Source organism: Ovis canadensis, chromosome 13 (assembly GCF_042477335.2).
Source record: "Ovis canadensis isolate MfBH-ARS-UI-01 breed Bighorn chromosome 13, ARS-UI_OviCan_v2, whole genome shotgun sequence".
Lineage (NCBI taxonomy): Eukaryota > Metazoa > Chordata > Mammalia > Artiodactyla > Bovidae > Ovis > Ovis canadensis.
This window is the reverse complement of record NC_091257.1, coordinates 88,272,385-88,296,644: the sequence shown is the minus strand read 5'-3', so window position 1 is coordinate 88,296,644 and position 24,260 is coordinate 88,272,385. Positions and strand designations below refer to the sequence as shown.

The 24,260-nt window shown below is 43.6% G+C and overlaps 1 protein-coding gene across 4 annotated transcripts in view; it reads right to left on the bottom strand.

Moving 5' to 3' along the window:
• PKIG (cAMP-dependent protein kinase inhibitor gamma) overlaps positions 1–24,260 on the bottom strand; it is a 98,130-nt gene that overhangs the window by 67,750 nt on the left and 6,120 nt on the right. For 3 of the 4 annotated variants that reach the window (XR_011248271.1, XM_069548622.1, XM_069548615.1), the window contains exon 2: positions 17,490–17,556. The gene's annotated coding sequence lies outside the window, so the exon portion shown is untranslated. Of the gene's footprint in view, positions 1–15,987; positions 16,460–17,489; positions 17,557–24,260 lie in introns of those variants that run through there. The other variant, XM_069548617.1, reaches the window with a different exon arrangement.

Genomic DNA, 24,260 nt, shown 5'->3' with positions numbered 1-24,260 from the left:
ACTGGGCAAAAGGCAATTAAACAGTAACAGTTTAAAAAAGATAATTTCAAACATAAGCAAATTCTAGAATAAAATTAAACAGAGTAATAGGCCAGGTGAACAAAAGTGGGGAAAGTAGGCTACATTAGAGTGGTCAGGGAAGGCTCCCTGGAGGAGGTGACATTTGAGCTGAACTCTATTACTAAGGTAAATTGGGGAAAGGGTAAGTGGGATCTCTCTGTATTATTTCTTACAACAGCATATGAGTCTACAACTATCTCAGAAAGTTAAGAAAAAAAAACACACACACCATGGCTACTACTACGAGGCTACTGTGTACAAATCTACATAATATGTATACACACACAAAACTTTTTTAACCTTAATAATCTGTTCTGCTGGGAGGGGGGTTCATGTTTGGGAACGCATGTAAGAATTAAAGATTTTAAAATTAAAAAAAATAAAAATTAAAAAAAAAAATCTGTTCTATTTAACTCAGTATTTCCAAAACATCATCTCAGCATGGAATCAACATAAAACCATTAATGACATATCCTTGATCTTTGTACTAAGTCTTTGAAATCCACTGTGCACAACACATCTCGGGTTGGACCAGCCCCGTCAGGCGCGCAGTAGCCACGTGCGGCTAACGGCTACCATACTGGACAGCGCCACCAGAGCTCCCTGCGAGGCCTTTGATCATGAACGTGGAACTTCCACCCTCATTTCTGTCCACACTCACTTTTCTCCTCCCCTCCCCCAGTTTTATAGAGACATTATTGACAGCCAACACTGTATTAGTTTTAGGTGTCCTATAGTGGGACAGGAAGGGAAGCAAGGAGACCAGCGAGCAGGCCAGGCTGCTGTCTGGCGGCTCGCAGTTGGCAGCTGGGGCAGGGTGTGATTTGTTTCTATAGCAACACAACCAAATGGACTGGGTGAGGAGAGAACAATGAAAGGGATCAAGGAAGAAGGTGCGCAGCCTAAGCAACTGGGTATTTGAGTCCTATCTACCTACCAGTGCTGCTGTAAGATTAAAGGAGCTAAAATGTGTAAGACACCCCACACACTGCTAGGCACCCAGAAGATGCTCAATATATGCGAAAAATGAAAGAAAAATTCGAGCCTAAAGTTCCAGCATATAAAAAACTAAGGTGAATCTCAGACACTGGATAAAATCTCCCAGGTCCTCTAGAATTTAAAACTGGTTTCCGACTTCATTTTTCAACAATTAACAAGGAGGATCAAGCACTACATTTAGACCCCTTTCCAATATCCCCTTCAATCAAAAAGACATAAACACGTATCCCAGAGAAGTAAAGGAGCCCTGCGGCTATAAAAATCCAAAGTTCTTTCAGCCAATCCCTTCAATTTAGAAGTTTCAGTAAGATTTAAATTTATATGAGAAGTGACATACCTTCTAACACAACGCTGGCTAGGTAACTACTACAATTGATTTGTGCTGGATCTTTTGAAAAGAAGCAGCACCAAAATATACTTGGATTCCAGGGGAAAAAAGAGCCTGTGTAATAAAACATTTAAATAGAACAGTCTATGGGAAATAAAGCTAAGAGATCATATGCCATTGGGGCCAGATAGCGGAATTAAGAGCTCACTCTTTTTTGACATAAAACTGCATTTTTGTTTGTATTTGTTTTTGTTATTCGGAGATAAGGAACAAGGGTTTAGTTTCTTTGAATGAAGACGTCTATAAATGTTTAAGATGCTATAAATTACAAATGGTAAAAAAATTTTTTTTTTACTAACTGAAAGAACAAAAATCAAACTTAAAAAAAAAGCTAAACCTAATGGCAAGTAATGGTTTGAGAAGGAACTATCTTCCTGAGAAATTAAGTTTGGGGCACTGACTTTCTGACCTGGGTTTATTTAACTCTCATACCCAGGAGACCTGACAGTTGATTGTCTGTCCAAACAAACACTGCAGAAATTTATTATAACCACCAGGGATATTCCATTTCTCTTCCCACAGTATCTACTAACTCTTATCTTAGACAGATATGTGTGTGTGTGTGGTTTGGATGGATGTTCTGCATAATTAGAATTCTTTGCAGTGCTAAGGAGAAAGCAGAGTGTTTAAAACTTAGCCTTCATTTAAAAGAAAATGGATTTTTTTAGAGGAATTCTGGCTTTGGGAAAGCTATTTTTAATTAGGAGTTGAGCAAAGTGTTATAAGAAAAATATAGACAAATGAAGATACTGTTTATATTTCAAAGATGGTGAAACAGATTCTGCTATGAAATTTTTTCCAACATTAATCCCCTGTAAACCGTTTCTTAGGAAAACTATTTTTATCCCTTTATCAACTTGGTTGATAAGTATCTCATTTCCAGCGCAAGTATGGACAAAGCTATATAAAGTGAAATTGTTGTCATGCTTCAGGAACAAACATTTTGCAAATAAAAAAGAAGCTTACTGTGCTATAGTATTTGCTGGACTGACAAATGACTCTGGGGCTCAGGAAATCTCAGAACAAGAGTCCATATAAGAGACAAGCTTGACTTACAAAAAGCTCCCAAGAGCTCCAAGGGGTCCTGCCAGATGGGAACACCACCCCCAGGAAACCGGGATTAATGTTAATTAACCCAGAACACATTTACAGGCATGATTGCACCGCCTTGTGTAGCAGATCAGATGCTATTATCATTCTTACTTTTCAGATGCAAAAAACTGCAGCTCAGAAAGTCTGATGGCCAAGGGTCCCAAGTAAGTTGAATGCCACAGCCACCAAACTCAGCCCCTGAACCTGTGCAGCAGTGATGGCAGTGGCAAGAGCAGGGACGGCGGCGGCAGGGGCAGCCCTTCAGCTGCACCCACCACGTGGCTGGGCTTTGTTCTTGGCACTGTGTGTGTGTCAGCCCATGAAACCCTCACCACAGCCCTGCGGGGGAGGCAGGCAGATTTGTCTGTGGACCACCAGCCTCCTCTTTCTGTACACTGCCCATCATATATGCCCTGCTGCCTTCCCCCTAAAATCAAAATGGGCACCCCAAAGCCTTCATGTTCTCTCTACCCAAATCAAAAATTGCTTCTAAAATGTTCATTGTTAAAAAATAAAATAAAGTGTTAATTGTTGAAGTTTAGATGATGTGCACTGGGGGTTTCTTTACATTCCTCTAGCTTTGTTGTTTTTTTTTAAAAATATTTATTTGGCTGCCCTAGGTCTTAGTCGCAGCGTGTGAGATCTAGTTCCCCAACCAGGGATCAAACCTAGGCGCCCCTCTGCACTGGGAGTGTGGAGTCTTAGCCACTGGACCACCAGGGAAGTCCCTCTATGGATGTTCATGTTTGAACATCACCTTATAAACATTTTTTTTTTTGCTCTCCTGTGGAATCTGACTTCACTAGAAGACTATCCACTAACAATGAATTCAAAGGAAATGCTATAAAAGATGGCTATGTAATAACAGAAAATGACAAATTCGTTCATTCATTCCAGGAACGTAAATTGAGGGCCTGTAGGTTAGGATCTGTAAAGGTCCAGTGAAAGACTGCTGTCCTCAACAGGCTAAGAGTTTAGGAGTAGATACAAAACAAATGCAAAAATAATTATAGAGGAGTACTATTTGTGATAAATGCGATTTTAAAAAAGGTTCAAATAAAGTGCTATGTGAATTGGAAAAATGAGTTGCATCAGAACAACTTGCATTACAGATTTTTCTAGGACAGTACAAAATTTTTGTGTACCAAACAGTAAATATTATCTAGAATCTGAGCGTGGCCCACAAAGAGAAATGGAGCTAAATCCAAAAGCACAATTAGGGCTGGCATGCCCACATGCCTTCTTTTATGGTATTAAGATGATTTCCAGACTGAAATTCAGGCCTCTCAGTAAAAAGGGGCTGGCATTCCTCCCAAGTCCTTGGATTAAAATATACTGATTGAAGAAAGTCTCTCTGTAAAGATCAACAGCACAACACCCAAAATACAAAAAACTGAGAAATAAATGTCCAAGAATAGGGTTTGGTGATAATCATTCATGTCAACTGATGCACAGTAATCCCTACATAACAATTTGAAATGAAATAAAGTAGAAGCTCTCTCCTTGATGGGATTAGGACTAATAACAGTAGAATCCATTAAAAACAAAAACAGCCAGTTAAAAGAGAGGAATCATTGAAAATGTACATTCACTTGCCAAATACTTGGTAAGAGACCAAAGTGGTTTGAGAATCAGTTCAGTTCAGTTCAGTCGCTCAGTCGTGTCCGACTCTTTGTGACCCCATGAATCGCAGCATGCCAGGCCTCCCTGTCCATCACCAACTCCTGGAGTTCACTCAGACTCGCATCCATCGAGTCAGTGATGCCATCCAGCCATCTCATCCTCTGTCGTCCCCTTCTCCTCCTGCCCCCAATCCCTCCCAGCATCAGAGTCCTTTCCAATGAGTCAACTCTTCCCATGAGTTCTAGCAATTAAAATTTCTGCATGACCACACCCAGGAAATGATCTCCAGTTTTCACTGAAAAGTCTCTTGTGAAGTTGTACAAAGGCAAAAGGGCCTTCCTGGTGGCTCAAACAGTAAAGAATCTGCCTGCAATGCAGGAGACACAGGTTCGATCCCTGGGTGGGGAAGGTCCCCTGGAGAAGGGCATGGCAACCCACTCCAGTGTTCTTGCCAGAGAATCCCATGGACAGAGGAGCCTGGCAGGGTCCAATCCATGGAGTCGAAAAGAGCTGGACACAGCAAAAATTCTACATTTTGATGAATTTTTTTCTCTCAATCTTTTCAGAGGTCTCTTCCACCTCTAAAATTGACAAGAACTTTTTAAATACTCATTCACCTTTTGGGTGGGGGTGCATGGGCTCAGTCATGTCTGACTGTTTGTGACCTGTGGATGCAGCCCACCACTGTATTGGCAACCGGATTCTTTACCACTGAGCCACCAGGGAAGCCCACTGTTCTAAGAAGCTCACTGTACGTATAATAAGTTCTTTAATACATAGTAACAGTGTTTTACAAATAAGGAAACCGAGGCACAGAGAAGTTAAGTAACTTGCTTGAGATAATACAACTAGTAAACAGCAGATTGAGAATTCAAACCCAGGCCATCTGGTTCCAGCTTAGTGACTTGAACCATTAAAACTCCCTAAAACCAAATGGTGAGCACAGCTGTGTGCTGGTGCTCAAGAGCAGTACTAGCCAATAGACGTTTCTGCAATGATGGAAACATTTTATATCTGGGCTGTTGAATTCAGTGATCACCAGTCACATGTGGCTATTGAGACTGAGAGACTGGATTTTTAATTCAACCTTAATTAACTAAAATTTAAACACTCAGGGAGCTTCACTCTGGTGGAACAGTTGAGAATTTGCCTGCCAATGAGGGGTCTCAGGTTCTATTCCTGGTCTGGGAAGTTCCCGTGTGCTGCGGAGCAACTAAGCCCCGTGTGCCACAGCTACTGAGCCAGTGCTCTAGACCGTGAGCCACCGTTACTGAGCCTCTGTGCTACGGAATGAAGCCCATGCATCTACAGCCTCTGCAATAAGAAGCCTGGGTACCGCAATGAAGAGCAGCCCCATCTAGAAACAACTAGAGAAAACCTGCGTGCAGCAACAAAGACCCGGCAGAACCGAAAATAAATAAGTAAATGAACAAATCTTAAAAAAAAAAAAAACAACCCAGTCACATATGACCAGTGGCTATTGTATCGGACAGCAAAGCAGAGCTATTTACTAGCCGGGAACATTCAGAAGGCTGTGGAAATTAAACACTAAGTTTTACAATGACAATGGGAGGCTTTGTCAGCATTCATTAAGTGGAGATTGGATTAAAAGCTCCTGGTTTAATATTAGGGCTTCCCTGATGGCTCAGGTGGGTAAAGAATCTGCTTGCAATGCTTGAGACCTGGGTTCGTTCCCTGGCTGGAGGGAACGGCAATCTACTCCAGTATTCTTGCCTGGAGAATCCCAAGGACAGAGGAGCCTGGTGGGCTACAGTCCATGGGTTCACAAAGAGTCTGAGCAACTAACACAGACACACTGTAATATTAACTGAATGAAGAGACACTTGTGATGTTGTTAAATGGAAAATATGAAATTATAAAACATTATATCAAGTATGTCTCATTACTGGATTATGAATAAAAAGACAGTACACTCGTTCAAGACTGGCTTCCTCCAAATGGAAAGCATAGAGGTTATGGCTGGCTGCCTTCAGAGGTGGGCACTGCACATCACTAGATCTGCAGACACTCTCCCTCTCTTTTGCAGCAAAGTATCCCTCTAACGTTGGGAACAGTGGTGTGTCCAGCCAAGAAAGGACATTCAGCAGCTTCCTCACAGACATAAACGGTTAATGAGGTGCAAGCTGTACATGCTGGCCGAGGCTTCTGGTATTTGAAAGGGTGTCCTTGGCCCTCCCTTCTACTTCTTCCTGCTTCAAGGAAGGACTGTTTGGTTGGAGAGCCAGAAGCCCAGTTGTGACCTTAAGGTGACCTCAAGGACAGTGAAGCAGAAAGAGAGAAAGATCTAGACTGTGGCAGTGCCATGCCAGCAACAGATTGCCTATTTTGGACTTGATGTCTTTTGAAAGAAAAATAATTTGTCTTAAAGCCAATCCAAATCCTAGCTGACCAAACTACTTGGTATCCATTCCTCCTACTCACAGAAAAACTTCCTAACAGAAACGCAATGCTGTTCCGGATTGGCCTAAAGATAATTTCATCCCCGTTGTAAATAACTTCTTTAAGAACCAGGCTGAAGTCAACAAGGCATGGCGTTGCCCTGGTGACAGGAAGTGGCTCCTGAAATGGGCACATGACTCGATCCAGGCCAATGACATTGTAGGATTAGTACTGGGGGCGGGGGATGTGAGAAAGACTCTCACTCTTGGGAGAACAGAGGAAGTAAGAATCTTTCTATTCCTTTGGTAGGTGCTGTACATGGATCTGGAGCCCAGAATTGCTGCCCATATTTTGCTGCTGGCCTGAGGATGAGGCCAACACCCCAGGGAGGGCAGAGCAGCCTGAGACAGTGGATTATGTTAATGATGAAGTCTGTGCTACCTCTGGGGCCTATATAAGTGCCAAAAAATATCCACAGTACAGAGAGATCATCTTAGAGGCAAGGGACTAGGTGCTGAGTGCTATTCAAATATTGTGAGAAAGGCAAATAAGGGAGGTCTTCCCAAGGGGCATGCAAAGTCAGGCACTGGGTCTTTAACAGTTCTGTGCCTTTTCCATGAAAAGTGAAAGTGTTAGTCACTCAGCTGCGTCCAACTCTTTACGACCCCAGGGACTGTAGACCACCAAGCTCCTCTGTCCATGGGATTCTCCAGGTAAAAATACTGGAGTGGGTTGCCATGCCCTCCTCCAGGGGATCTTCCCAACCCAGGGATTGAACCCATGTCTCTTATGCCTCCTGCATTGTCAGGTGGGTTCCTGCACTGGCCACCTGGGAAGCCCACTGGAGTGGGTAGCTATTTCCTTCTCCAGGGGATCTTCCTGACCCAGGGATCAAACCCAGGCCTCCTGCATTGCAAGCAGATTCTTGACCATCTGAGCCACCAGGGAAGCACATGCCTTTTCCATACCAGGTCTGATAAAGAGGTTACTACACACACAGTAAGGTACCAAATAGTGAGCTATTTAGAAGAACTTTTTGTTCTTCTGGTCTTCTACAGGCTTCTGCCAAAAAAGGACTTCCCTGGTGGTCTGGTGGTTAAGAATTCCCCTGCCAACGCAAGGGACATGGGTTCGATTCCTGGTCCAAGAAGATTCCACATGCCTCAGAGCAGCTAAGCCCCATGAGCTGCAACTACTGAAGCCTACGCATCCTTGAACCTCTGCTCCAGAACAAGAGAAGCCACTGCAACGAGACGCCCATGCACCACATCTAGAGAGTAGCCCTTGCCCACAGCAACTAGAGAAAGAACATGAAGCAAGAATACCCAGCACAGCCAAAAATAAATAAATTAATTTGTATTAAAAAAGGTCACTGAATAAGTAGACATGTTTCAAAGGCATTATAATAACCCTAACAGCAGATAATGTCAAGTGCTTACTAACTACCTGCCAGACCTTGTGCTGAGCCCTTTATTTTCATGCAATCCTCACAAGAGACAAGGAACTTTCATTATATCCATTTTACAATGAGGAAATGCTGAAGCTTAGAAAGAAAGGTTAAGTTTTTAAAAAAAAAAAAAAAAGAAGCAGACTCACAGAACAAACTAGTGGTTACTAGTGGGACAAGGAAAATGGAAGGGGCACTATAGGGGTGGGAGAAAAAGGGTTATTGTGGGATTATATGAAATCATATTTGTGAAAACTGTAAAGCATGACAGAATTTAAAGAAACTTTCACTCAATAAAAAAATATGATCCTCCTATTCAAATGCTAATCACAATAGGGCTTTTCCACAAGTTATCAAGGAAATTAAAACATTAAAAAAAAAAAAAAAGGAAAGAAAGACTAAGTAACTTGTAGGAGAAAGTAGAAAGGGCCAAGACTTGAACCCACATCCAAAGGACTCCAATGCTTCCTAATCATGCCTTCGTATTGCTTCCTCTGGATACATAAAAACACATCTATGATTTTCCTGAGACTGCGCTGTTTTAAAGTAATCTGTTCTCTTGACCCTCTAAGTACACTATACTCAGCAGACGACAAAAGTCCCAACGGTTTGGTTTGGAGGAGATGGCCATATGCACCACATACAACAAGCAGAGCCCATCAAGAAACACTGAATGTTAAACCCTATGCAACAGTATAATTACATGGGGCTTCCGTGGTGGCTCAGGTGGTAAAGCGTCTGCCTGCAATTCGGGAGACCCAGGTTCAATCCTTGGGTCGGGAAGATCCCCTGGAGAAAGAAATGGCAACCCACTCCAGTACTCTTGCCTGAAAAATTCCACTGGGCAGAGGAGCCTGGGGGGCTACAGTCCATGGGGTCCCAAAGAGTCAGACGCAACTGAGTGACTAATCTATGTTGCAAATTAGATCACCAGCACTTCTTCTTCAAGCTTCCTTTTGGTGGTAGGTAGAGGCACACAGCAGGCAGGCTTATGGAAGGAGGAAAGCAGATTAACTCCAGTAATGGAACAGCATGCTATGCTGGAACATATCCCAAACAGTTCCTCTACCTACTAATCCCCCACCAACTGCAGGTACAGTTTGAAAAGCACTGATACAAGCAGCCCCTCACAGTGTGGTTTTGCCAACACATAAGACCAACCCAGAAGAGCAATGCTGTGGGCAACCAGTATTGAACTGAATACATAGGCTCTATTTTCTGAGCACATACTGAGAACATGACTCAGGATCCGGGCTTCCCAGGTGGCGCAGCGGTAAAGAATCAGCCTGCCAATGTGGGAGATGTGGGTTTGATTCCTCGGTCAGGAAGATCCCCTAGAGGAGGGCACAGCAACCCACTTCAGTATTCTTGCCTGGAGAATCCCATGGACAGAGGAGCCTGGTGGGGTCACAAAGAGTCAAACATGACTTCATGACTGAGCACGCATACATGCTATGAAATAGTAAGTATATCGAGGCAATGATCATTAACAGCTGCTAAAAACCCTTTTGTGAAAGGCTGATGAGAACCTTATAATGAAGGGATCATGCTAACAAACCCCTGAACCCATGATCAATCTTACAGGTGAGAATCAGCCTTTACTGCCTGTTGATAAAAGTCCGTCTAGTCAAGGCTATGGTTTTTCCAGTGGTCATGTATGGATGTGAGAGTTGGACTGTGAAGAAAGCTGAGCACCGAGGAATTGATGCTTTTGAACTGTGGTGTTGGAGAAGACTCTTGAGAGTCCCTTGGACTGCAAGGAGATCCAACCAGTCCATTCTGAAGATCATCCCTGGGATTTCTTTGGAGGGAATGATGCTGAAGCTGAAACTCCAGTACTTTGGCCACCTCATGCGAAGAGTTGACTCATTGGAAAAGACTTTGATGCTGGGAGGGATTGGAGGCAGGAGGAGAAGGAGATGACAGAGGATGAGATGGCTGGATGGCATCACTGACTCGATGGACGTGAGTCTGAGTGAACTCTGGAAATTGGTGATGGGCAGGAAGGCCTGGTGTGCTGCGATTCACAGGGTCGCAAAGAGTCGGACACGACTGAGCGACTAAACTGACTGACTGACTGATATGATACACAGCACCACCCATAAAGAGCAACAGCCAAAAAAAATAAAGGGAATGGAGGAGGACATTAGAGGGATATAACCAGGCAAATCCAGAGTAGCTGGATGGGACAAATGACCTGAGTTTTCAACAAATGAAAGGTAAGGGGAAAAAAGAAGAGGCAAAATTGCTACAGATTCAAAGACTTAAGCCACTGTCACCCAGATGTGATCCTTGTTTAGATCCCAATTCCAACAAACCAACTGTGAAAAGACATCTACGAGATAAGGAGAAACTGAGTACCAAATGGATACAAGGTAATGTTGAGGAATCATTCCTGTTCATTTTCTTAGGTGTGATCATAGTAGTGTGATCATAGAGGGGAAAGGAGAAAGAAAAAATCCTTACCTCTCGCATACATATTAAAGTATTTATAGATGAAATGACATGATGTCTTAGGATTCGCTTTAATATAATCCATGGTGGGGACAGAGTGGAGGGTACAGATCGAATAAAACTGACCATATGTTGGTACCTGTTGAAGCTGAGGTATGAGTATAAGGTATGTATTATACCATCTTTTTTACTTTTGTATATGTTTAAAACTGTACATAAGAAGAGGCTATAATATAAAAAGAAAATAAGAAAACCTAGATTCAAAGTCCAGAATTTATTAGGTATAGGAGCTAGGAGGTTTCTTCAATCCTCTGAAATTCAATTTCCTCATCTGAAAATAGGAATGATAATCCCTATCTAAGAATTATTGGGAGGAATGAAATGAGATCGTGGGTTCACATCTTTTGGACATGCAGCTCTTAAAAACTGCAAAATGCTTATGAGATGTCAGCACAACAGTTAGTTCCCTCTCTGGGAGGCTCTGGAAGCAGAGACATTACAGGTTTGTGGGAGGAGAAGTAGGTAATGAGCTGAGTCCATTTGAACTCTTAACAATTTTTGCTTTGTAATAAGAATTTGGTAAGACACTGTTTACCTCATTGACCCCCTTTTCCCCAAAAGACAAAGATATTTGCAATTAACTGAAGGTCTGTAACTTGAGTTGTTTATATTTCTTGTTTGCTTTCCCAATTATATTTCCCCTGCTAAAGGTAGAAAGTCAAGTAACGGGAGACTGTGTTGTTAAGATAAAACTGAATGCAATTAGGAATCAATGTAATCTAAATACGACTTTGTTTAAAATATTTCAGGTGCTTTTAGGAGAGTAGATATGCATCTTTTAGCACCAATGCTTTGTCTCAAATAAGAGGAAATTAACAAAGGTTCAAGTCTAAGTAACACAAAGGGAAATTTTGCACTCTGGCTTCAGCTCACAGAATGGATTGGCCACAGTGATCTTTCTATAACTTGAATGTGATTAAGTCATTTCCCTTCATTTCAATGGTTTCCCTCTACTATCAGGAAAGAGACTAAACCGCTGAACAAAAAGGCTCAGGTGGCTCTCTAACCTTATTTCCTCCCTCCTCCCCAGGTCTAAATCCCATGGACAGAAGAGCCTGGAGGGCTACAGTCCATGGGGTCGCAAAAGTCTGACAGGACCGAGTGACTTTCACTCTACTTCACTTGCCCAAGTCGAAGCCCTTTCTCCCTACAGGCCCCCAAGGCTTTGTCCTTCACACCTTTCTCCTTTACCTCTTGGTTGTCAAGTCCTGTTGATTCTCCAGAATGGTCTCTCAGATCAGCCCACTCCATTCCATTCCTGCAGCCTAGGTCTGACCTTTTTTTTTTTTCAACCTTTATTCCCCCATCTCCCCAAATAGGATATATCCTTATTGGTTTTTTTTTTTTTTCTGATTATGAAAGCCATTCATGCTCATAAAAAAGAAAACTAAGGCAATAAGGAAAGGGATAAAAGGGTCCCCATGGGTCTCAGGACACAAAGAACTTATCTTTCTGGCACATTCATCATCTGCAGCAGCATTACTCAAAATAGCCAGAAGGGGAAAGCAACGCAAATGTCCATCTATGGAATGAATAAACAAAACGTGTTCATATATACAATGTATATACAAAATGTGTATATCCACACAGTGGAGTATCATTCAGCCTTAAAAAGGAAGGAAATGCTGACATGCTACAACACTGACGCCCCTTTAGGACATTATGCTGCTGTTGTTGTTGTTTAGCAGCTAAGTAGTGTCTGAGTCTTATGTGACTCCATGGACTATAGTCAGCCAGGCTCCTCTGTCCATGGGATTTGCCAGACAAGAATACTGGAGTGGGTTGCCATTTCCTTCTCTAGGGGATCTTCCCAAACCCAGGGATCGAACTCATGTCTCCTGCATTGGCAGGCAGATTCTTTACCACTGAGCCATCAGGGAAACCCTTAGGACATTATGTTAAATGGGGGGAAAAAATCACAAAAAGATAAACATTGAATGATTTCACTTATATGAAGCATCCAGAGTAACCAAATTCATAGCAACAGAAAGTAGGATGGTGGTTGCCAGAGACTAGGGAGAGGGAGAAACATGGAGTTGTCTTAATGGGCATAAAGTTTCAGATTTGCAAGATGAAAAAATTTGAGAGGTTGATTGCACAAGGATGTAACTATCCTTAACACTATTAAACTTTACACTTAAATACGGTTATGATAAATTTATGCATTGCTTACCACAATAAAAAAATAAAAAACTGTTTTAAAGAACTCATCTTGGAACGTCCCCGGTGGTAAGTCACTACGCTATGGGAGTGACTCTACGCAATGCTAAGACACTATGCTACCAATGCAGGGAGGTTGGGTTCAATCCCTGGTCAGGGACATAGATTCCACGTGCCACAGCTAAAAAGATCACTCATGCCACAGTGAAGATTGAAGAACCTGTGGACCACAGCTAAGACCAGCACAGCTAAATAAAAAATAAATATTAAAAAAAATAAAGAACTCATCTGTCTAGACATCTTTCCTATCTATCTATCTATCTATCTATCTATCTATCTATCTATCTATCTATATACATATATACACTTAGAAAACACCAAAACCAGAAACCAAGTGAAATCTGTTTTTACACCTAACCATGTGATGTAAACATCCTTCTCATATATATGACCCCCACCTTTCTCTATTTTAATGGCTGATTGCACCCATCACATGACTGTATCACAATTTAGCCAGTCTGTTATTAGTTTTTTAATATTATAAAACATCACAGTCAACATCTTTGCATATTTTCTCACTATATCTCATAATAGACATCTGGTTTTTTTACATGCTTTGTTCCTGGTATCAATACCCTGACTTTCCCAAAGAAAAAATTACTTCCTCTTCATACAAACATGCTTCCTGACCTATACTCCCCAACCTCCAGCCAACTCTTATCCTATTTGACTAGCCTGGGTGCATTTATTTTAAGGTTTATACTCTATTTATTTTTCATGTTGCTACTGCCATTTCACCTACAATTCCATTTTCTTACTTCTACTGCTGGTATAAAACTATTGGTTTTTGTCTCTCTTATAGCTTGCTTATTTTTAATTCAGTTCTCTTGGATTTTTTTCAGCAGATAATCATCTCATAGGTAGACAATCATATCATTTAAGGAATGATTAAGAGCAAAAGCTCTGGGCTCAGGCCTGGATTCAAATACTATATGACCCGGGCTAAGCATTATACCCCAATGTCCTCATCCCTAAGCTGGGAATTACACTAGAGGCTCTCTCTCTCCCACGGTTGTTGTAAAGAGCATGCTTTCAACTGAGACTAGTGCCTGGAGAGGGCTTAACACAATGCTAGTTCAATAAATGTCTCCTATCTGATGAGAAGGAATATAGAACTTTCCACATTTACATCTTTATTTTTCTGCTGGCATTACATGGGCACATTCCTTTTCAGCAATTACCTTGCTTACCATATGTCCAGAAAGAAAAAAAAAAAAACAAAAAAAACACGTCATCAGACTCTTTGTAAAGGATCTGTGCTGTGGATCGTATCCACTCTCACATTTTTGGCAAGTTGTTTGTGCCATTTATTTTCCCCTGAGAAAATCTGTATTTTCTCAGTCTCTCCCTCCCTTACTGGCTCTACCATCAGCATTTACGTCTGCTCTTGTCTGTCTTCTGCTTAAAAAGACTTCACCTGATTTCCCAACTGCTCTCCAGCCTTCTCCTCGCCTCTCTTCACAGCCAAACTTTTTGGAGCTGCCTACACATTACTTTCTCACATCCCACTCGCTCCTCATTCCACTGACATATTACATTGAACCTTTGGAAGATGCCGATATTACAGATTCCGCCCCCATCATTTCACCAAATCTGCTCAATTGGGTTTCTCGGTGACCTCTATATTTACTTAAGCAAAAGGTGCATTTTAACATGTAACTTATTTTACTTGAAATCTCAACTGCATCCAACAAAATGGATCTCTTCCTTGGGCTTTCCTTACTACACTCTCCTAGCTTTCCTCCCACTTCTCTGGCCATTTCTTCTTGGTGTAGTTCCAAGGGAATGGTTCTGCCAAGAGTGTACAAGATAGTGACCCTGAATGATCTGGGCCTTAAAAAAACCAAAAACCACTCTGCATGGGTTTCTTCCAGTATTGATTCAGTTCTAGTCGTACTGGACTACTTCTGTCTCCATGAGTGTACCTTTGAACATGTCTAGAATACATGCCATGAGGGTAGGAACCTGATTCCTTACACAGGGCCTGGCACGTAACAGATGCTCAATAAATACATTTTTAAAATTTTGAATCACCATAAATGAATAGCTGCAACATGAAAGACTGGAGGAGTGATGAGACCAAGAGAGAACAAAAACCCCTGATCTTTTGGAAACCACACCTCTGATCACACACACACACACAACACACACACACACACACACACAACACACACACTCACTGCCCTGATTTAAATCCTTTGGTGTTCCCCACCAACCCTCACGACCAAGTCCAAACTTACAGGGAGGCACAAGAAAATCTTTCAGAAGGGCACCTGCTTCTCTCTCAGACACACCTAGCTAGACCACTTCCACTTCCCAGAATCTGTCTCTAACCAGGCTATGAAATGCTAACAGATGTCCAAAAAGCCTGCACTTTCTCCCCAGGACCTTGCAGTGGTCTGTTCTCTCTGCCCAGAGCACTGTGCACTCCATCAGCTTCATCTTCCGGCCAATACAAAGGTAGCTGTCATGTCTCATTTCGGAAAGCATCTTCTTTTGGAATCTCTCTTTGACCATCCTCCCCAACCTCATCTCCGGAAATCTGGGTTAACTGCCTTCTCTGTGTATTCACAGTCCCCTGAATGTCCAAAAATCATAGCTGGAACCACAATGAGCTCCTATTTATACCTTAACACTGTGGAGTTCCCTGAGGACAAGATGTCTCATTCACTTATTTTTACCCTTGGCGATCAGCCCAGGCCCTGGAACACAACACATGCTCGATAATGGACCTTCTTTAGTAGTAGTAGTAATAATAAAAGCTCCCAAGGATTGAGGGTTTAGCTGCAAAGATCTGAAATATATTATTTACTTTGTAATAACCTTCTAAAACAGGTGCTATGATCGTCCCCATTCTGCAGATGGGAAAACTGATGTACAAAGAAGTTAATCCTCTCTGGCCCCAAAAGAGTCGCACAGATGCACATTTTCGGCAGTTCGGAGTTCTTTCTCGACCCCCAAATAAGACGTGCTTTAAAAAAAACTTTTGAATCAGACTAACTGGCCCCCCACCCCCAACATAATGAACAACCCAAAGTGACTCCCCCGCCCGCGCCCGACGGAATTAAACTGCTCGAGGGGCTCCTCCCCGGCGCCAAGGATGGAGGAGGAGGGAGCCGCGGATAAAGGTCAGGCCCTGTCTCCTTTCCGGAAATCCCAGCGGCCCAGCCCCTCGCCCGCTGCGAAGAAGCGACGCCGGGAGCCGGGCGTTGGGGCCGCGATTGCCCGCCCGGCCCCTGCTCACCTGCCGTCCCGCCGGCCAGCCGAGCCCGGGCCACCGGCCCGCAGCGCCTCCCCTGGGCTGCCAGGCGCCCGCCGAGCGCAGCGGAGCCCGTTGCCTTGGCGACTGGAGCTGCCGAACTCCCGAGGCTCGCGCTACGGCGGCTCGGAGGGGACCCGGAGGCGTCGCGGCCCCTTCCGCAGCCCCCGAGCGCGCCGAGGAGGGGCAGCGGGTGGAAGTCCCAGTTCTGAGCCGCGAGGGACCCGGGTTGGGGGCTGGCAGCCTGAAACTTGGCCCGGAAGGACAGGAGAGGAAGGCAATGTTAAGGGGGAAAAGGGGACAGCCAAACCGGGAGGAGGACTTGTGCTTCGGATCCTGCCTGTGCCTCAGTTTCTCTCTCTGGCACCTGAGATGGAGACTATTCTGGGAGAGATGACGGAGCCGCAGGCGGAATCTTGCTAGACTGGGAATATTTAAAGAAGAAAACTGATGTGGGAGGGGTGGTGCATGCCTCTCTCTTTAATTTCCGAAGCAGTGGTATGACAAAGAATTCTTTTTTTTTTCCTCCATGCCCACCACCCGTGGGTAGTGAAAACTCCGAATCCTAACTACCGACGGCCAGCCAATTCCTCAAAGATTTTTTTTTTTTTTAACTGAAACCAAAACCAAACCAACCAACTAAACAAAACCCCTTGTTTCTTTGGGTTCATGGTGAGAATGAGTTCACCAGATTTAATTTCAGTGTGAGAAATAACGTACTGTAACCTGTGATCAGCAGTTATACTTCGTGGAATAATCCTGCAGATAATCTTGGGACATAAACATAAAGGACATTCATTGGTTCATTGTTTATAACAGTAGAAGGGCTGAGAAGAAGCTAAACAAAAAGGACTGATGAATTAGTACATTATAGTACATCCATAAAATGGATTATCATAGAAAGAATTAAGGAGGACTGAAACAGATGTAGATACAGTTTAGCTATAGACCGGTCTTCAAGCTATGCATACAGCTATCAACTGAAAAAAAAAAAGCACAACCTAAAAGTTGAGAATTTTGGCAGACAAAGTTGAAGACTTAAGTCCAGGACACACCCTCTCAGATAGCTTTGAGAAACTACTCTGAAGAGATGAGGGAGGATCCGGGATATATTGGAGTTTTTGCAACACGGATTACTGTTAAAGAAAGCCAGACATCTCAACTTTAAGAATTTAGCGCTTTTCTACATATGGGTCTGCCCTTTCTATGTAAGAGTCGGGGCACACTGAAATCATTCCTTTGATAAGCACGTTAACTACCTAGGTCCAGTATCCAGATTTTCTCCATCCTGAATTCCTTCAGGTGCACAGCTGGAGTGACTGCAGTGGCCAAGGGTTTTGTCTCCATCTTGAGTCCCTTCAGGGCTCACTGTCCCGGGTGGTGGTAATTGCTTAATGGCTGAACATCCTTTGTTTTCTCACATGCGTCACTTAGAAGTTGGCACTTACCTTTGTTTTCTCACGTGTCACTTAGAAGTTGGCACTTACCATCGGTACTTGCTGTCTACCTTTGTGGCAGTTAAGAGCCGCTGTAGTTGTTGACCTTCAGCACCTCCTGGAAGAAGTCAGAGACGGAGATCAGAAATGAGCCACTCCGTGCTCTGGGAAAAACTGGCAAAACAGGTTTCCAGATAGTTAAATAGTTTCAAAAGACGGTTTTATGAGGCCAAGTCTTGCATTTCATCATATCTAGAAAAGCACTAAAATCTTTGCTGAGGATGTCTGCTTCTCATGACTAATCTTCATGAGACTAGCAGCAGCAACCTTTGGCAAAAATGTGTGCCTGATTTTATGTACTTCCCCATCATCAAAATCACATATATGCTGAACTCCACCCCACGGCCCCCACGCGCCGCCCCCCCGCCAAGCCCAGCACTTCTCAGAGCTGTCTGAAATGCTGTCTCCCAGGTTATAGTCCTCATTTTGCTCTCATGTGGGTTTCTTTTCAGTCGACACATGGCAGGCAACGTTTTTCATTTCATACAGCAATAGTCTCCTAACTAGTCCTGTCTTTGCTTCTGCTGTGACCTCCAGCCCTGCCTCGGTCTCCTCTCTACTTGGGATAGAGATGATCCTATCCCAAATGAACCAAATGATCCTTTTAAAATGTAAACGTGATCACATCCTTCCCCTGCTCAAAAACTTTGAGTGTACTGAATAAAATCTAGAGTTACCATGGTCAAAGACAGACACACCGCCACCGCCCACCCCCCCACCCCACCGCCCCCCCCCCCGCCCCGCCCCAGGTGAACTACATCCATGCGTACCTGTCCAATACCATCTCTCTCCATGTTCCCTCTTGCCCATGCTCCAGCCACCCTGGATTTGCGGTTTTTAAGTTAAGCAAACTTCTATCATGGGATTCCCAAGTGGTTTAGTGGTAAAGAATCTGCCTGCCAGTGCAGCAGACACAAGTTCCATCCCTGGGTCGGGAAGATCCCCTGGAGGATGAAATGACTCCAGTATTCTTGCCTGGAAAATCCCAAGGACAGAAGAGCCTGGCAGGCCATGATCCATGGGGTCGCAGAGTCAGACACAACTGAGCGAGTGCGTGTGCACGTCTACTTCTACCTTGGGGATTTGCCTCCTGCTGTTCCACATTGGAACCACCTTTCCTCCAGATATTCCCATGACTTCCACACTTCCTTCAAATATCTGCTCAAATGTCAGTCTTCAAAAAGACTTGTCCTGACTGCTTTCTTTAAAACAGACCCACTAACTCTGTCTTGTCTTCTGGTTTATTTTTCTTCACAGCTCTTGTCAGTATCTGATGTCATTTTATACAGTTATTTGTTGCCTGTTTCTCTTTGTTCCCAGTGAATTTAAGGTTCTTGCCTCATCTTGAAAGAATTCAGAGACAAGCAAGGAGATTAAGAAAGTAAAGTGAGAATTTACTTAAGCAAGAATACGCCCTCCAATACTTCGGCTACCTGAGGTGAAAAGCCAACTCATTGGAAAAGACCTTGATGCTGGGGAAGATAGAAGGCAGGAGGAGAAGGGGACAGCAGAGGATGAGATGGTTGGATGGCATCACTGACTTGATGGACATGAGTCTGAGCAAGCTCTGGGAGATAGTGATGGACAGGGAAGCCTGGCGTGCTGCAGTCCTTGGGGTCACAAAGAGTCAGACATGACTTAGGGACTGAACAACGATGCCCTCACAGGGAAGGCGGGGAGACAGGTGAGCAGCTGCTGCCCTGGATTTCTCTGGCAAGCCAGATATGAGGGGCATACAAATGAAGGGGTGGAATATTCACTGGGGAAGAAGGAGTTTGGAGGTCATAGTCCCTGATTTTCATCCCGGCTCCATCTTACCAAACAGAGGAGGGTGTTTTGTCCTTATTCAGCTTGGATCACAAGAGTCATGGTGGTGCATGATGGGAACTTATCTGCTCACTTAGTGAAGCTAATTTTATTGTAATGAGAGCATAATAAGCAACAGGTTACATGCTTATACGGGAGATTCCTGCCTTTCCTTGCCTTTCTTTGCTTGCAGGATACTTATCAGCCAAAAGGTGTGGTTTCCTGTCAGTCTGGAAGCTCCTGCCTTTCTTTGTCTGCCATTGGACTTTTGCTGTTTACAGCAGAAACAGAAATGAGTGAAAGGCCTTTGGCACATACAAGCCAAAGAGGCTTGGAAGAGTTAAACAATCTTGGTTATTCTTTAGCTGTTACTAACCACAAACACTTGTAGCTAGACTTGTCCTTCACAAAGCTAATTACTCTCTGACTTCATATGAATTGAACTCTGCACCTGGCATCCTTCTCCCCCTACACTCTGTTGTAACATTGTGCATTTCAAAAAGGTCAGGGGACGACAACTTTAGGAACAATAGACCTGGTTGCTGAGTTGCCTGGTGCCAGCTGTAGCCATTTTGAAACTTCACAAGAGAAAAAAAAAAAAAAGCAAGACCTTCATGAGGGTATAAAACCTCTCCCTATTCCCAGGAGAACAGGGCATAGTTCTTGAGGTACTAGCCTAGTGTGTATTCCTTTTGCCTGGCAAAAATAATAAAGCTACTCTTTTCTATTGTCTCCAAATTCTATCTCCGTATTTCTATTTGGTATCAGTGGACAGGGAGCCAAGATTTTGGCCACATTGTCCTGCCTCTTGGCCTCTCCCCCCTATTCTTCTGCTCATACCTAGCTACCTACCTGCTCTAACATTTCAGTACAGTGCGTACGGTGCATGCGTGCTAAGTCGCTTCAGTTGTATCCAACTCTGTGCGACCTCATGAACTGTAGCTCGCCAGGCTCCTCTGTCCATGGGACTCTCCAGGCAAGAATACGGGAGTGGGTTGCCATGTCCTCCTCCAAGGGATCTTCCTAACCTAGGGATCGAACCCACGTCTCTTACATCTAACCTGCATTGGCAGGCGGGTTCCTTACTGCTAGGACCAACTGGGAAGTGTCAACCACGGATTGGCACTCGCCGTGGGTGCTTGCCATCAATCTCTACAAGGATTAAATCATGTGCCACTGCAGCTGCTGACCTCCAACACCCCCTGAAGAAGTTCAGGGTGGAGAGCAGAAATGAGGGAACTTGTGCTCTGGGAAACTGGCAGGACAAGTCTTCAGATAGTTAGATATTCTCAGGAGCTGATTTTATGAACCCAATTCTTACATTTCCTCAATCTAGAGAAGCACTCAGATCCTTCATGGTGGCTATTGCTTCTCGTAACTAGCACAAACTTTGAGACCAGCAGAGAGTTTCTACAAAAAAATCTGTGCTTGACTGCATGTTCAGTTCAGTTCAGTCACTCAGTCGCGTCCGACTCTTTGCGACCCCATGAATCGCAGCACACCAGGCCTCCCTGTCCATCACCAATTCCTGGAGTTTGCTCAGACTCACGTCCATACAGTCAGTGATGCCATCCAGCCATCTCATCCTCTGTTGTCCGCTTCTCCTCCTGCTCCCAATCCCTCCCAGCATCAGGGTCTTTTCCAAAGAGTTAACTCTTCGCATGAGGTAGCCAAAGTACTGGAGTTTCAGCTTTAGCATCATTCCTTCCAAAGAAATCCCAGGGCTGATCTCCTTCAGAATGGATTGGTTGGATCTCCTTGCAGTCCAAGGGACTCTCAAGAGTCTTCTCCAACACCACAGTTCAAAAGCATCAGTTCTTTGGTGCTCAGCCTTCTTCACAGTCCAACTCTCACATCCATACATGGGCACTGGAAAAACCATAGCCTTGACTAGACGGACCTTAGTCGGCAAAGTAATGTCTCTGCTTTTGAATATGCTATCTAGGTTAGTCGTAACTTTTCTTCCAAGGAGTAAGCGTCTTTTAATTTCATGGCTGCAATCACCATCTGCAGTGATTTTGGAGCCCCCAAAAATAAAGTCTGACACTGTTTCCACTGTTTCCCCATCTATTTCCCATGTAGTGATGGGACCAGATGCCATGATCTTTGTTTTCTGAATGTTGAGCTTTAAGCCAACTTTTTCACTCTCCTCTTTCACTTTCATCAAGAGGCTTTTTAGTTCCTCTTCACTTTCTGCCTTAATGGTGGTGTCATCTGCATATCTGAGGTTATTGATATTTCTCCCAGCAAACTTGATTCCAGGTTGTGTTTCTTCCAGTCCAGCGTTTCTCATGATGTACTCTGCATATAAGTTAAATAAGCAGGGTGACAATATACAGCCTTGATGTACTCCTTTTCCTATTTGGAACCAGTCTGTTGTTTCATGTCCAGTTCTAACTGTTGCTTCCTGACCTGCATATAGATTTCTCAAGAGGCAGGTCAGGTGGTCTGGTATTCCCATCTCTTTCAGAATTTTCCACGTTTTATTGTGATCCACACAGTCAAAGGCTTTGGCATAGTACTGCCCCTTTTACCAAAATCACATATGCTGTCCTTCCCCCCTGCCTCCTCAGAGCAGTCTCTCAGAGCTCTCTGAGGTGCTGTCTCCCAGGCTGCAATCCTTGCTTTGCCCCCAATAAAACTTGCCACTCTCATGTTGTGCGTATTTTTCAGTTGACAACAGTGTAAACTCTTCTAAGAGCATTTTGTTTGCTTCCTGCTCTTCTCTCATTACTGGGAACAGTGCCTAGCACATAGTAAGAGCTTGGTAAATATTTCTTAAGTGAATTAATAAGTTATGTGAAATAAGCAATGTTGCAACACCACATGGTTGGACTGCTACTATAGGTAAAAAAGGGAGAGGGAGATAATACATATAGAGTTGGCGTGGGCATACACGAACTCTGGAAACAGATTTGGGAGACGGAGGAAGTAAGCTCATACATTTTTATTGTATGCACTGTATGTTTCTCGAGAAATAAAATATTGCCTGTCAGGTCAGTAAACAAAGGATCTAGCCACTAGATTTCAGGCAGTGAGCCCTGAGGGAACTCAGGGAGGAAACAGACTACCAGCCATCTAGCAGTCATCTTGAGGAATCTCAGGATGAGAAAATGCAGGATAAATACAGATAGCTGAAGTGCTGCAGATGGTGACTGCAGCCATGAAATTAAAAGACGCTGGTGATTGCAGCCATGAAATTAAAAGACGCTTACTCCTTGGAAGAAAAGTTATGACCAACCTAGATAGGATATTCAAAAGCAGACACATTACTTTGCCGACTAAGGTCCATCTAGTCAAGGCTATGGTTTTTCCAGTGGTCATGTATGGATGTGAGAGTTGGACTGTGAAGAAAGCTGAGCGCCGAAGAACTGATGCTTTTGAACTGTGGTGTTGGAGAAGACTCTTGAGAGTCCCTTGGACTGCAAGGAGATCCAACCAGTCCATTCTGAAGGAGATCAGCCCTGGGATTTCTTTGGAAGGAATGATGCTAAAGCTGAAACTCCAGTACTTTGACCACCTCATGAGAAGAGTTGACTCATTAGAAAAGACTCTGATGCTGGGAGGGATTGGGGGCAGGAGGAGAAGGGGACGACAGAGGATGAGATGGCTGGATGGCATCACTGACTCGATGGACTCGAGTCTGAGTGAACTCCAGGAGTTGGTGATGGACAGGGAGGCCTGGCATGCTGCAATTCATGGGGTCACAAAGAGTTGGACACGACTAAGCAACTGAACTGAACTGAAATGAACTGAAGTGATTATCAAAGGAATGGTTTCAGTTGCACCTAGACTCTTGCACCTTCCCATACATAGGAAAGCACTAAATTCCTTAACTTGAGATACCTAGTTTTCTTTGACCAACAGTAACCTTTTGTTCTACCTAGCAGTTGTCGCAAAACCTCTAAATATCCCGGCTTCTCCCCTTGTTCTTTACAACAGTTTTCTCAGCATTTATCTGAGATGCTGCGTCCCGGGCTTGGGCTTGAAGTTCCAAGAATGTCCGCCAAATAAAACAACTCTCAGCTATTACGTTGTTCTTGTTTTTTTCAGTCGACATTCTTTTATGCGGTATTTTTAAAAATCAAATACATGGGCTACCTTTTCAAGCAATATATAGGAATATAAGTGATGAGATCATTCCACCCCCAAATATGCCACTTTGGCATAAGGATTATCTCCAGCTGAACACAACTGAGAAGTAGGTGCAGAAAAGCTCTCTGCCGTCCCCTAGAAATTTCCCTTTGTTCTTAACATCTGTGTCTCTTTTGCTGCCCTGTATGTAGGATCATCGTTACCGTCTTTCTAATTAAAATAAATTAATGTTTAAAAAATTTCCCTCCGTGGAGGTGTCCCTAATCTCCTCTCTACCAGGAAGAGCAAAAGTTAATCACAGGAGAGACAACTCTAGATAAACTCTTATCAGTGAGAGGAACAAAAACAAACCTGACTGAAACAATCCTTATCTTCCTTTAGTTTCAGCTGCATATTTACTTTCCCATAGGTTGCCACTTTTTAAAAGCCATAAACCCTTATCCTTTGTCTAATCACTTCTCTACAAATTTAAAATGTAAGGCTCCACAGGCTTCACCGGCCCAATCACAGAGCCTCAAAGGGGAGGGGGAAATTTTTCCTCTGCTTTGCATAACGGTGAGCCCCTCCATCCCAGAAGAGATGTTGCTGAAGGATTCTAACAGGAAGGGGGAAAGTAGAACATGATCTCAAAGATCCCTTGATCTCGGAGAGGCTGTGGTGAGCGGTGGCTTGAAGCCAGATCTAAGTTCCCTGCCCAGGAACTGAATCTCCTTTGCCTGGAAGAAAAGCAGGAATCCTAACCACTAGACCATCAGGGGCGAGAGGCTAGAAGCAAAATTACCCTGGCCCTTGTGCCCACTGAAAAACGCCATTTCTCAAGAAGGCAGAAACTGTAAAAACAATTACAAAGTTTATCATTAA